Genomic DNA, 14873 nt, shown 5'->3' on the forward strand with positions numbered 1-14873 from the left:
TATTAATTATAGAAAGCCATTCAGTACATTCACCGGAGCAGAAGGTGATATATGAGCTTAGTTCCCTTCCCATCATGTTCTCTCTATCACAGTAGTTCAAACAAAACCATTAGGTTGGCACTAGGCTTAGCCAATTCTTACTGGTTGCAACGCGCTAACACAGGACATTAACATGAAAACTCAATCCAACAAGGTCCACTGTGTGTTGTGCATCCACAAAAGACTACAGTAGTGCTGTTTGCTTGGTACGGTACACATCAAGACTACAGTAGTGCTGTTTGCTTGGTACGGTACACATCAAGACTACAGTAGTGCTGTTTGCTTGGTACGGTACACATCAAGACTACAGTAGTGCTGTTTGCTTGGTACGGTACACATCAAGACTACAGCAAGTATGAGTGATGGGATTGATGATGGCGACAAGTTAAACCAGAGTTGGAGGAGTTCTTTGGCCTGTCTGGAAGGGATTCTTGGAAATATTGACTGGTAAAGCCACACAGTGGTTAGTGGTTAGGCCTACATGGGCTCCTGACTTCAAAAAGCTGTCCCCCAAGCCCGTAGGCTGCAGCCTGAGTCACTGCAGGGCAGGCAGAGAACAGACAGAGCACCACCACACATGCAGTCAGAGAGACACACACACACTCCCTATTCTTCCTCATGCTCCAACCAATCTCTGATGCTCCGCATTAGAGTTTTTGGATGGTTATTTTGTTGGCAAAAAAATAGCTCACTCCAAAGTAAGGGAACAAAACACCCTGTTGGCCAAACCCTGGAAGCTGAACCAGGAAGATATCCTCAACACTATTGATGAAACACAATTTGAAACACTTGATTGTGCATTTCACTCTAAAGCGCTAAAGTTGCACTGTTTTATTTTACAAAGGACCAGTAATCTTACCACAACACAACTACCCCCTAGCCTAGGCCAGGGTTTTTTAAACGTCTCCTCGGGGACACCCAGCCGTTCCTTGAATTTGAACTATTGCACCGCTAGCCCACCTGTTTCAACTTGTCAACTAATCATCAAGCCCTTGACTAGGTGTATCAGGTAAGCTAGTTCACGGCTACAACTAAATTGTGAAATGTCTGTGGGTTCCCGAGACAAGGTCTGAAAAACACAGGCCTATAGGCTATCATGAATTGGCCTAGTCAGTTTAAGAGCTTGACCGATAATCTCATTATCATGGATGTATCTCGAGCCAGGGATCGGTCCAGTCTCAAAGACAATATTTGACACTTTGAAGTTGAACACTGTGGTGACAACTTATGTAATCGGCTTTTAACAATAGACACAGCATGATGACACGTCGCCAACTCAAAGACATAGGCTATTTATAATGCAATGAATGACACATGGTACGCCCACTGTTGAATGCAAACAGAAACCTGTACGTCTTAACTATGAGTCTATGACCTACAATGTTAACTAATGGGAGAAGAAGAACAGCCTAGGCCTAGTGGAGCTTCCATAACAATTGCATTTCAAACAGAGGCTACATTTCAATGTAAGGTATTGGCTTGTTTCAACTGTCATCTTCACAAAATAACCTGCTGTACTACTTTGCATACAGTCAGCTGACTTATCTTTCAAGTACAACAAAACAGCTACAGAGCCAGCCTGTACTAGGGACAAAAAGTCACGTAGGGTTACTGGATTGTGGAAACAGGATAAATGTACAGTTGAAGTCAGAAGTTAACATACACCTTAGCCAAGTACATTTAAACTCAGTTTTTCACAATTCCTGACATTTAATCCTAGTAAAAATTCCCTGTCTTAGGTCACCACTTTATTTTAAGAATGTGAAATGTCAGAATAATAGTAGAGAGAATTATTTATTTCAGCTGTTATTTCTTTCATCACATTCCCAGTGGGTCAGAAGTTTACATGCACTCAATCAGTATTTGGTAGCATTGCCTTTAAATGGTTTAACTTGGGTCAAACGTTTCGGATAGCCTTCCACAAGCTTCCCACAATGAGTTGGGTGAATTTTGGCCCATTACTCCTGACAGAGCTGGTGTAACTGAGTCTTTGGAAACCTTGGAAGTATGCTTGGGGTCATTGTCCATTTGGAAGACACATTTGCGACCAAGCTTTAACTTCCTGACTGATGTCTCGAGATGTTGCTTCAATATATCCACATATGCCATCTATTTTGTGAAGTGTACCAGCCCCTCCTGCAGCAAAGCACCCCACAACATGATGCTGCCACCCCCGTGCTTCACGGTTGGGATAGTGTTCCAAGGCTTGCAAGCCTCCCCCTTTACCTCCAAACATAACGATGGTCATTATGGCCAAACAGTTCTATTTTTTTTTCATCAGACCAGTGGACATTTCTCCAAAAAGTACCATGTGCAGATGCAAACTGTAGTCAGTGGCTTCTTCCTTGCTGAGTGGCATTTCAGGTTATGTCGATATAGGACTCATTTTAATGTGGATATAGATTCTTTTGTACCTGTTTCCTCCAGCATCTTCACACGGCCCTATGCTGTTATTCTGGAATTGATTTGCACTTTTCGCACCAAAGTACGTTCATCTCTAGGAGACAGAAAGCGTCTCCTTCCTGAGCGGTATGACGGCTGCGTGGTCCCATGGTGTTCATACTTGCGTACTATTGTTTATACAGATGAATGTGGTACCTTCATGCGTTTGGAAATTGCTCCCAAGGATGAACCAGACTTGTGGAGGTCTACAATTTTCTTTCTGAGGTCTTGGTTGATTTCTTTTGATTTTCCAATGATGTCAAGCAAAGAGACACTAAGTTTGAAGGTAGGCCTTGAAATACATCCACAGGTTCACCTCCAATTGACTCAAACGATGTCAATTAGCCTATCAGAAGCTTCTAAAGCCACAACATAATTTTCTGGAATTTCTGGAATCCAAACTGTTTAAAGGCACAGTCAACTTAATGTATGTAAACTTAATGTATGTAAACCCACTGGAATTGTGATACAGTGAATCTTAAGTGAAATAATCTGTCTGTAAACAATTGTTGGAAAAATTACTTGTGTCCTAACCGACTTGCCAAAACTATAGTTTGTTAACAAGAAATTTGTGGAGTGGTTGTAAAACTAGTTTTAATGACTCCAACCTAAGTGTATTTAAACTTCCGACTCCAACTGTATACTAAATGTGATAACGAACAGAGCATTATTCTGCCTCCTACCACGCCAATTCATACACCAATGGTGTGTGTGAGTAGAATTTTTTTTACATTGTTTTATATATATTTGTCCAGACAACGATTAAGATTTGAAAATGTTTAAGATCTGAGAAAGAGAGAAAACACTGTAAAATGACTCACTATCCAGTCTCCATTGACTTCCATTAGATTTGCCTATACTGCATGTACTCTAGAGGTGTGTGTGTGTGTGTGTGTGAAAGAGTGTGTGCATTCGGAAAGTATTCAGACCCCTTCACTTTTTCTACATTGTTACGGTGCAGCATTATTCTAAAATTGATTCAATTGTTTTTCCCCCTCAATCTTACATGGGTCAATGACCCATTGACCATTCATGTAGAAAATAAATCAGCACAATGCCTAACACACCCTATGAGACAGACAGATACCTTCATCTTCAATGATTTACACGACTTATTTTAACAGATCATCAAGCCAAGGCATGTGAAACATTCAGTTCACAACACCTGAAACAAAATGTAACCGACACTTCCTGATCACGTCATATTTTTGGCGACGTACGTGACTTTCGTTACTAAAATAGAAAATGTTCCTCCTCCCTAAGAAAAACATATTTATATGTGTAAGGTAAAACCGCTGGCACGGCCGCAATGAAAGAGTTGCCGACATAAAGTTAATATCAAGCCAGGGTGATGATCCGTCAAATCTTTCTCAAGTTAACGTTAACTTACTGTAGACAGTTGTACAGTCCAACTAGCTAAAGTAGCCTAAAAAAGTAAGATAAAGTAAAGTAATACGTTACCATGTGAAGGCAGTAAAGATAGTCGTAGACAACATCAAAAGTGTGTCTTTGTCACAATTTGATAAAGCTGTATTTCTTCTGTTTACAATGTAACAGTGGAGGAATTTCACTGAACTGCCTGCGGGGGAGGAACTTTCAAAAAAGCTGACAAGACTCGCGCATCGTCTGTAGCTATAGTAACCTTTCCACGCAGAAGTTACATGGGACAACCTGGGGGAACAGGTCGGAAAATCTCCATGCCACAGCTGGACTTTCTCAAGACATAATGCAGTGTGCCAAATGTGGTTGAGGAAAATAATTGATTCACTCCAGTATCCAGAGAAGAAAAAATAAATTGATATTTGTTATTAGCCTAGCTAGATCTTTTTACATCATAATTAGGCCTGGCCTTTACACTGTATATCTAAATTGGACCATTACCTCTGATCCTTATGTATGACATTTGCAGCTGAATCCCATTCACAGCATAATTTCACAGAGAGCTTTGACAATACCGCCTAATAGGGGCTCCTGAGTGGCACAGCAGTCTAAAGCACTGCATCTCAGTGCTAGAGGCATCACTACAGACACCCTAGTTCGATTCCAGGCTGTATCACAACCAGCCGTGTATTAAAAATAAAAAACTGAAATATGACCTTTACATGAATATTCAGACCCTTTACTCAGTACTTTGTTGAAACACCTTTGGCAGCGATTACAGCCTCAAATCTTCTTGGGTATAGTTTCCCCCATTCTTCTCTGCAGATCCTCTCAAGCTCTGTCAGGTTGGATGGGGAGCGTCGCTGCACACCTATTTTCAGGTCTTTCCAGAGATGTTCGATCAGGCTCTGGCTGGGCCACTCAAGGACATTCAGAGACTAGTCCCGAAGGCACTCCTGCATTGTCTTAGCTGTGTGCTTAGGGTCATTGTCCTGTTGCAAGGTGAACCTTCACCCCAGTCTGAGGTCCTGAGCGATCTGAAGCAGGTTTTCATCAAGGATCTCTCTGTACTTTGCTCCATTCATCTTTCTCTTGATCCGGACTAGTCTCCCAGTCCCTGCCACTGAAAAACATCCCCACAGCATAATGCTGCCACCACCATGCTTCACCGTAGGGATAGTATTGGCCAGGTGATGAGCGTTGCCTGGCATTCAGGACAAAGAGTCCTGAGAATTTTGTTTCTCATGGTCTGAGAGTCATTTAGTGCCTTTTGGCAAACTCCACACAGGCTGTCCTGAGGCCGCATTTATTATAGCTGTGGATTTTAACAAAGCAAATTTTAGGAAAACGCTACCGAAGTTCTATCAACACATTGACTGTAGTACTCGCTTAGGAAAAACATTAGACCCCTGCTAGTTACCTTTTCAAGATGCCTACAAGACCCTCCCCCGCCCTAGCTTCGGCAAATCAGATCACAACTCCATTTTGCTCCTCCCTTCCTATAGGCAGAAACTCAAACAGGAAGTACTTGTGCTGAGGTCTATTCAATGCTGGTCTGACCAATCGGAATCCACGCTTCAAGACTGTTTTGATTACACAGACTGGGATATGTTCCGGGTAGCCTCTGAGAATAACATTGACGTATACACGGATACAGTGACTGAGAACATCAGGAAGTGTATAGGGGATGGTGTTCCCACGGTGACTACTAAAACCTACCAAAACCAGAAACCGTGGATAGATGGCAGCATTTGCACATAACTGAAAGCGCGAACCACCACATTTAACCACAGCAAGGTGACTGAGAATATGTTTGAAATCAAACAGTGTAGTTATTCCCTCCGTAAGGCACTCAAACAGGCAAAACATTAGTACAGAGACAAAGTGGAGTCGCAATTCAATGGCGCAGTCACTAATCATATGTGGCAGGGTCTACAGATAATCACGGATTATAAAGGGAAAACCAGCCACGTCGCAGCGCCGGCGTCTTGCTCCCAGACAAGCTAAATACCTTCTTCTCCAGCTTTGAGGATAACACAGTGCCACCGACGTGGCCCTCTCCCAAGGACTGTGGGCTCTCCTTCTCCGTGGCCGACTTGAGTAAGACATTTAAGCATGTTAACCCTCGCAAGGCTGCTGGCCCATACGGCATCCCTAGCCGCGTCTTCATTGCATGCGCAGACCAGTTGGCTGGAGTGTTTCTGGACATATTCTATCTCTCCCTATACCAGTCTGCTGTCCCCACTTGCTTCAAGAGGTCCTACATTGTTTCTGTACCCAAGAAAGCAAAAGTAACTGAACTAAATGACTATCGCCCCGTAGCACTCACTTCTGTCATTATGAAGTGCTTTGAGAGGCTATTTAAGTATCATATCACCTCTGCCTTACATAACACCCTAGACCCACTTCAATTTGCTTACCGCCCCAATAGATGCACAGACGATGCAATCGCCACTGCATTGCAAACTGCCCTATCCCATCTGGAAAAGAGGAAGACCTACGTCAGAATGCTGTTCATTGACTACAGCTCAGCATTCAACACTATAGTACCCTCCAAGCTCATCATTAAGCTTGTGGCCCTGGGTCTGATCTCCGCTCCTGGATTTCCTGACTTGCCACCCCCAGGTGGTGAAGGTAGTAAACAACACCTCCACTTCCCTGATCCTCAACACAGGGGCCCTGCAAGGGTGCGTGCTCAGCCCCCTCCTGGACTATCTGTTCACCCATGACTGCGTGGCCATGCACACCCCTAACTCAGTCATCAAATTTGCAGACAACACAACAGTAGTAGGTCTGAGTACCAACAATAGCGAGTCAGCCAGCAGGGAGGTGGTGAGGGCCCTGGCAGAGTGGTGGCAGGAAAATAACCTTTTTCTCAACATCAACAAAATGAAGGAGCTGATTGTGGACTTCAAGAAACAGCAGAGGGAGCACGCCCTGTCCACATCTACAGGACTGCAGTGGAGATGGTGGAAAGCTTCAATTTCCTTGGCGCACACATCACTGACAATCTGAAAAGGTCCACCCACACAGACGCCTCTTCAACAGCGCCTCTTCAGGAGGCTGAAGAAACTTCGCCTGTACCCTTACGAACTTTTACAGATGCACAATTGACAGCATTCTGTCGGGCTGTATCACCGCCTGATTCGGCAACTGCACCGCCTGCAACCGCATGGCTCTCCAGAGGGTGGTGCGGTCTGTCCAACGCATAACCGGGGGCACACTGCCTGCCCGCTAGGACACTTACAGCTCTTGATTTCACAGGAAGGCCAAAAATATCATCAAGGACATCAACCACCCGAGCAACGGCATGTTCACCCTGCTGTCATCCAGAAGGCGACGTCAGTAAAGGTGCTTCAAAGCTGGGACTGAGAGACTGAACAACAGCTTCTATCTCAAGGCCATCAGACTGTTAACCTGTTTAGCCATCACTAGCCAGCTAACACCCGGTTACTCAACCATGCACCTTAGAGGCTGCTGGAACTGCTTTACTAGTCACTTTAATAATGATTACATACTGCTTTACTCATCTCATATGTATGTTCTGTATTATATTCAACTGTATTTTAGTCTATGCCACACCGATATTGCTCTTCCTAATATTTATATATTTCTTAATTCCATTATTTTACTTTTAGATTTGTGTATTGTTGAGAATTGTTAGATCCTAACTTCAACAGTGCAGTAGTAACACAAGCATTTCACTACACCCGCAATAACATCTGCTAAATATGTGTATATGACCAATAACATTTGATTAGATTTTTGATATGGTAGTAAACATAGTACAGAAACGTGAAGGGGTTAATACATTATAAGTGATCTTGTCCATATACTTATGACACCTTCAAATGGGGGGGACTAGATACATAAAGTGCTTTCATTTCTAAATGGCAAAAAATACCCTCAAATAAAAGGTGACATTCTGTACTGTATCTCAAATCCAAAATGCTGGAGTACAAAGCCAAATTAAACGTTTTAGCTGCAATGTCCAAATCAATATGTATGGGAGTGTAAGTAACTAGGTCAATGTGTGTGGTAACTAAACAGCATCCTGTCTTGATATGTGACAATCTAGTTCAATCAGGCCGAGGCCATACATCAGTCTGTGGTTCCAGCACATCTTACCGGGTCAGAGGTTTTTCAAGTACACCAAGTCAGACAACTGGCAATTGAAACTCACTTCCGGGTTGAGGCCACTTCCCAATGCTGCTCTCAATTTAACATTGTGGATAGTGGAAAAATTATACAATGCTAAAGTAGTGTAGTGAAATTGTCTAACAGGTCTGCACTGCAATATTGTAATGCAATGGCAAAGCAGTGTTGCAGACTATATTATAAAACTAATGACTGGATGAAAAATGAGGTTCTGATCTGCATTTTCTAAAGATGTAGACATACTTTTTTTAGTGGACTTAAGTACGACCAATTGATCATTCGTGTAGAAAATCAATCAGCACAATGCCTAACACACCCTATGAGACAGACAGATACCTTCATCTTCAATTATTTACACGACTTATTTTAACAGATCATCAAGCCAAGGCATGTGAAACATTCAGTTCACAACACCTGAAACAAAATGTAACCGACACTTCCTGATCACGTCATATTTTTGGCGACGTACGTGACTTTCGTTACTAAAATAGAAAATGTTCCTCCTCCCTAAGAAAAACATATTTATATGTGTAAGGTAAAACCGCTGGCACGGCCGCAATGAAAGAGTTGCCGACATAAAGTTAATATCAAGCCAGGGTGATGATCCGTCAAATCTTTCTCAAGTTAACGTTAACTTACGCGCCACTGTAGACAGTTGTACAGTCCAACTAGCTAAAGTAGCCTAAAAAAGTAAGATAAAGTAAAGTAATACGTTACCATGTGAAGGCAGTAAAGATAGTCGTAGACAACATCAAACGTGTGTCTTTGTCACAATTTGATAAAGCTGTATTTCTTCTGTTTACAATGTAACAGTGGAGGAATTTCACTGAACTGCCTGCGGGGGAGGAACTTTCAAAAAAGCTGACAAGACTCGCGCATCGTCTGTAGCTATAGTAACCTTTCCACGCAGAAGTGGGACAACCTGGGGGAACAGGTCGGAAAATCTCCATGCCACAGCTGGACTTTCTCAAGACATAATGCAGTGTGCCAAGTGTGGTTGGGGCAAATAATTGATTCACTCCAGTATCCAGAGAAGAAAATATAAATTGATATTTGTTATTAGCCTAGCTAGATATTTTTACATCATAATTAGGCCTGGCTTTTACACTGTATCTGCAAATTAGACCATTACCATCGTTATGCATGACATTTGCAGCTGAATCCCATTCACAGCATAATTTCACAGAGAGCTCTGACAAACCTGACAGTTTTCCACTTCAAAGCCATAGATACCTTTGAAATGCTTATTGACATGGGCAATAATTCCTGCCTGTTTACTCTTCTCTGCATTTGAGACAGTGCATTAGAAATGAATTCGTGTCTATGTTGATTATTAAAATACCTAAGTATGACGTAAAAAATCTCAAAATGTAGAGAAATGTCATTAACCAGAACATTTTTGGAAAGAGGTTCTTGGCTTTTGTCCGTTTGTCAACTTTCCTCTTGGCATGCAGAGATGCTTCAATGGGGATGCAGATTCTTAGATGAAGGTGCCACCAAGTGGTGTCAAATGAAACAACACATACATTTGATCGAACTTGAACAATGCAATGCCATTAGTATAGTAGTGAGACCATGACAGAATAGGCTACTCATAATAAAGGTTGGTTTTAATGTCACTCTCAATGTTATTTTTTTACCGAATGGTATTTGTGTGGTGACTGTACAGATCAGAGGTATGAGATTTGTAGTGTCAACAATATTCAGATAAGGGCATTAGAGGAGCATGTACCATAGCCTGTAAAGAATGTATGTACACTGGTGCTTTCAAGAATGAAGTACAAAACAGTATGGTAAAGGTGTGGTGGCCCTAAGGGGCAAACCAGCTTTCAAAATAGACGTGTCAAATATTTCAAAAGGTTGCAAAATATTTCCATGGACAACAAAATATATTAAATGCTCACAAAGCAATTCAAAGGCTGTCAAAATAAAGTCCTGCGACATATTTTTATGACTGAAATATTTAGCAGGTCTTTGAACATTTTTGCAGGTCTTTGAAATATTTATAAGGTCTTTGACATATTTTGCATCTTTTTTAATTATAAAATATATGTATATATATATATATTTCACCTTTATTTAATCAGGTAGGCTAGTTGAGAACAAGTTCTCATTTACAACTGTGACCCGGCCAAGATAAAGCAAAGCAGTGCGAGACAAACAACACAGAGTTACACATGGAATAAACAAACGTACAGTCAATAGCACAAAGGAAAAATCCATATACAGTGTGTGTAGATGTAGTAAGATTAGGGAGGTAAGGCAATAAATAGGCCATAGTGGCAAAATAATTACAAAAAAAGAAATAACAATATGGGGATGAGAGAGTTGGGTGGGCTTTTATAGATGGGCTGTGTACAGGTGCAATGATCGGTAAGTTGCTCTGACAGCTGATCCTTAAAGTTAGTGAGGGAGATATAAGACTCCAGCTTCAGTGATTTTTGCAATTCCTTCCAGTCATTGGCAGCAGAGAACTGGAAGGAAAGGCGGCCAAAGGAGAAGTTGGCTTTGGGGATGACCAGTGAAATATACCTGCTGGAGCGCGTGCTACGGGTGGGTGCTGCTATAATAACCAGTGAGCTGAGATAAGGCGGGGCTTTACCTAACAAAGACTTATAGATGACCTGGAGCCAGTGGGTTTGGCGACGAATATGAAGCAAGGGCCAGCCAACGAGAGTGTACAGGTCACAGTGTTGGGTAGTATATGGGGCTTTGGTGACAAAACGGCACTGTGATAGACCATCCAATTTGCTAAGTAGACTGTTGGAGGCTGAAGGATAGTCAGTTTTACAAAGGTATGTTTGGCAGCATGAGTGAAGGATGCTTTGTTGTGAAATAGGAAGCCGATTCTAGATTTAATTTTGGATTGGAGATGCTTAATGTGAGTCTGGAAGGAGAGTTTACAGTCTAACCAGACACCTAGGTATTTGTAGTTGTCCACATAAGTCAGAGCCATCCAGAGTAGTGATGCTAGATGGGCGGGTGTGGGAAGCGATCGGTTGAAGAGCATGCATTTAGTTTTAATTGCATTTAAGAGCAGTTGGAGGCCATGGAAGAGTGTTGTATGGCATTGAAGTTTGTTAACACAGTGTCCAAAGAAGGGCCTTTGAAAAATGTATCAGGTCTCTGACATATTTTTCAGCTTTTTGAAATATTTTGCATGCCTGTGAAATATTCCGCAGGTCTTTGAAATATCTTCATGGCTTTGAAATATTTTTCAGGCCTATGGAATATTTTGCATCCTTTTTAAATATTCTGCAGGCCTTTGAAATATTCTGCAGGCCTTTGAAATATTCTGCAGGCCTTTGAAATATTCCGTCAGTAACAATGAAGCTGACTAGTTAGCGCTGCTGACGTCGTAGCTAACTTGTTATCACAACTACAGACTTAGTTAACATTGCTAACTTCGAAGGCAAACAAATATTTCTCAGCGCTTTAATGAACTTTACAGCCTGAAAAATTTAGATGGCCTTTGAAATATTTTGATGGTCTTTGAAATATTTAGCAGGCCTTCAAAATACTTAGCTGTTCTCTGAAATATTTAGCAGGCCTTCAAAATACTTAGCTGTTCTCTGAAATATTTAGCAGGCCTTCAAAATACTTAGCTGTTCTCTGAAATATTTAGCAGGCCTTCAAAATACTTAGCTGTTCTCTGAAATATTTAGCAGGCCTTCAAAATACTTAGCTGTTCTTTGAAATATTTAGCAGGCCTTCAAAATACTTAGCTGTTCTTTGAAATATTTAGCAGGCCTTCAAAATACTTAGCTGTTCTCTGAAATATTTAGCAGGCCTTCAAAATACTTAGCTGTTCTCTGAAATATTTAGCAGGCCTTCAAAATACTTAGCTGTTCTCTGAAATATTTAGCAGGCCTTCAAAATACTTAGCTGTTCTTTGAAATATTTAGCAGGCCTTCAAAATACTTAGCTGTTCTTTGAAATGTTTGGCAGGTCTTTGAAAATGTTTGGAGGCCTTAGAAATTTTTTTCAGGTCTTTTCATGGCCTTTAAAATATTTTGCAGCTTTTTACCAAACTTCGCAGTCCAAATTATATAGCTGGCCAAAATATTTCACAGGCTGAAATATTATACTTTCCCAACATTTTTTTTATTTTGCAGGCCTTTGAAATATTTTGCAGCCTATTACCAAACTTCGCAGCCTAATATTTTGAAAGCTGGTTTGCATCTTAGGGCCAGCGTATGAAGGCCTTTGTGACTAAGAAACTGAGATGTTATGCATCTTTTCTTCAAGGCATTGTTTTCGGAAAACTGAGGTTTGTGTCGAGCATTTGGAAACTGCATTAGTCTTTGATGTGGAAGAACACATTATCATGAAAACAGAATTACCCTCTAAAGTTAACTGGACCAAGTCTTTCATAGCCTTTATTGAGAATGTATTTGTCTTTGGGAGAATCAAAGACCAATAAATCAGAGTAAAGAATAGTTCCATGGTTTAGATGGCTTATGAAGCTGTATCTATAGAAATTCCTTAATTGGTCAAACTTAGCATTCAGTAGCAGTATCTCCAGGCTCAGCAACTATATTTAGTCTGACAAACAAAGTCATTTAATTTACAGTAAAACTGTCATGCATCCATAAATAATGTGATCACATTTTTACTTGATACTTGACCGTTCTTTGATCATTCTTTAGTATGTGAATAAGCGAGTGACATGTTCATCAACCTGCCAAAGTGCTGTTTTATACGTGGCTGTTTCAAACTTGTCTGCTCCATCTCACGGCATCCATGTCTGTCACTGTCTCCCAGGTTTTGGACTTGACTAGGGCTTGTGAATGTTCCTCATATCTTGTGATGATTAAGGCTAGAGCTTTGTACATCTTCTAAAACAGCGATCATCAACTAGATTCAGCCGTGGGCCGATTTGTTCTTGAGCAGATGGTCGGGGGGCCGGAACATAATTGCAAATAATGTGTAGATTGCATATTGACCCTAAGAAGCCCAAAGAGATATAATGTTTAACTAAAACATAATAATTTCAAATCGTGCTCACATTTGTATACGATCACGTGTCTCTCTATTATGAGTGGGAATACTTGGAAACAGACTTCTTACATCAAAATCACTTAGAGCTGATTTCCTGGGGGTTTTACAATATTTTATGTCCATCAATGAAACAATTCTAAGCCCTTATATACCAAATACATGTATTTGATTAAATTCATTGTCGCTTCTGAACTACAGCCATTTCAGTATCATACTATACTTAGTCTTTGGACACATGGGGTTACTGTTTTTTGCACATTTCATGAAGCAAGTCATGTGAATACATGTTCAAATGATCAGGTCTACTCATTGAAGGGTTTTCTTTATTTGTAATATTTTCTACATTGTAGAATAATAGCGAAGACATAAAAACTATGAAATAACACATATGGAATCATGTAGTAACCAAAAAAGTGTTAAACAAATCAAAATATATTTTCTATTTGAGATTCTTCAAACTAGCCACCCTTTCCCCTGATGACAGCTTTGCACACTCTTGGCATTCTCTCAACTAGCTTCACCTGGAATGCTTTTACAATAGTCTTGAAGGAGTTCCCACATATGCTGAGCACTTGTTAGCTCCTTTTCCTTCACTCTGCGGTCCAATTCATCCCAAACCATCTCAATTGGGTTGAGGTCGGGTGATTGTGGAGGCCAGGGGCCTCATTTATAAAACTGTGTGGCGGATTCAAGTCAAAAGATGGCATACGGACGAAACACAGAAAGTGCTTACACACAAAAATATTCTGATTTGTTACACAGTGCGCACGCACGTCCCACGCCGGTTTCCATTTATAAATCACAATCAACTCGAAATTTGGCGCACGTGAGCGAGCGTCTTGTCCCACCCTTTTAATGCCCATAGTTGCCTATAAATAGTCAGTGAAGCGCTCCTAATTAATATTCATCCATACTGACTGCATGACGACAATGACGTCAAATCCCGACATAAATGCTAAAAAAGAAAACATTCACCCAGTGTGAAATGAAAGTTCTTGTAGGGGAGATTGAAGCAAGAAAAAATATAGTGTGGTGGATATGTGGGCATTACAAATGCCAAAAAGGTGTTAGAGTGGCAGCATGTGGCGGACGCTGTGAATGCTGCTGGCTCAGAAGGTCGGACCCTCTCAGAAATAAAAAAGAAGTGGCCAGACATAAAAGTGGAGGGCAAAAGGCTCGTAGTGTTTGTGCCACTGGCAGGGGGGAAAGGGGACACCTGTCACACCCTGACCATAGTTTGCTTTGTATGTTTCTATGTTTTGGTTGCTCAGGGTGTGAGCTGGGTGGGCATTCTATGTTACATGTCTAGTTTGTCTAGTTCTATGTTTGGCCTGATATGGTTCTCAATCAGAGGCAGGTGTTCATCATTGTCTCTGATTGGGAACCATATTTAGGTAGCCTGTTTGGTGTTGGGTTTTGTGGGTGATTGTCCCTAGTGTCCTTATGTCCTTTTTCTGTCGTGTGTATGGGAACCAGTATTAGGCTGTTTTCGTTACGTTTATTGTTTTGTCGTTTTTGTATTGGATTCGTGTTGCTTCAGTTTCATTAAACATGGATCGCAATAGCCACGCCGCATTTTGGTCTGACTCTCTTTCACATACAGAAAACCGTGACAACACAGGAGCTCAACACCATTGATGAGCGACTTGCCGGTATTGTAGGGGACATGCAAAACGCACCGGATGATCAAGGTTTGTAATTAGTATTCCCGCATTTGAAAAGAGTAAACCAAATGCATTCATGTTGTGTTTAAACTTTTGTTTACACAAACAATAGTGACATTTTCTATTGTTTTTAGTCGCTGCGTGTTCCAGTGGGGTTGGTGGTGCTGCAGCTGAGCAGGAGCTGAGTGT

The 14873-nt window shown here is 41.2% G+C and overlaps 1 protein-coding gene across 2 annotated transcripts in view; it reads right to left on the bottom strand.

The window, feature by feature from the left end:
• The window catches only part of LOC110498041 (EF-hand calcium-binding domain-containing protein 4B), a 47326-nt gene extending 38421 nt beyond the window's left edge, over positions 1-8905 (bottom strand). The window contains exon 1 of one of the 2 annotated variants that reach the window (XM_021574603.3): positions 8737-8905. The gene's annotated coding sequence lies outside the window, so the exon portion shown is untranslated. Of the gene's footprint in view, positions 1-3942; positions 4112-8736 lie in introns of those variants that run through there. The other variant, XM_021574594.3, reaches the window with a different exon arrangement.
• Positions 8906-14873: the final 5968 nt, after the last annotated feature.

The sequence above is a fragment of the Oncorhynchus mykiss genome, chromosome 2 (genome assembly GCF_057628025.1).
Source record: "Oncorhynchus mykiss isolate SJ-2025 chromosome 2, ASM5762802v1, whole genome shotgun sequence".
NCBI classification, from domain to species: Eukaryota; Metazoa; Chordata; class Actinopteri; order Salmoniformes; family Salmonidae; genus Oncorhynchus; species Oncorhynchus mykiss.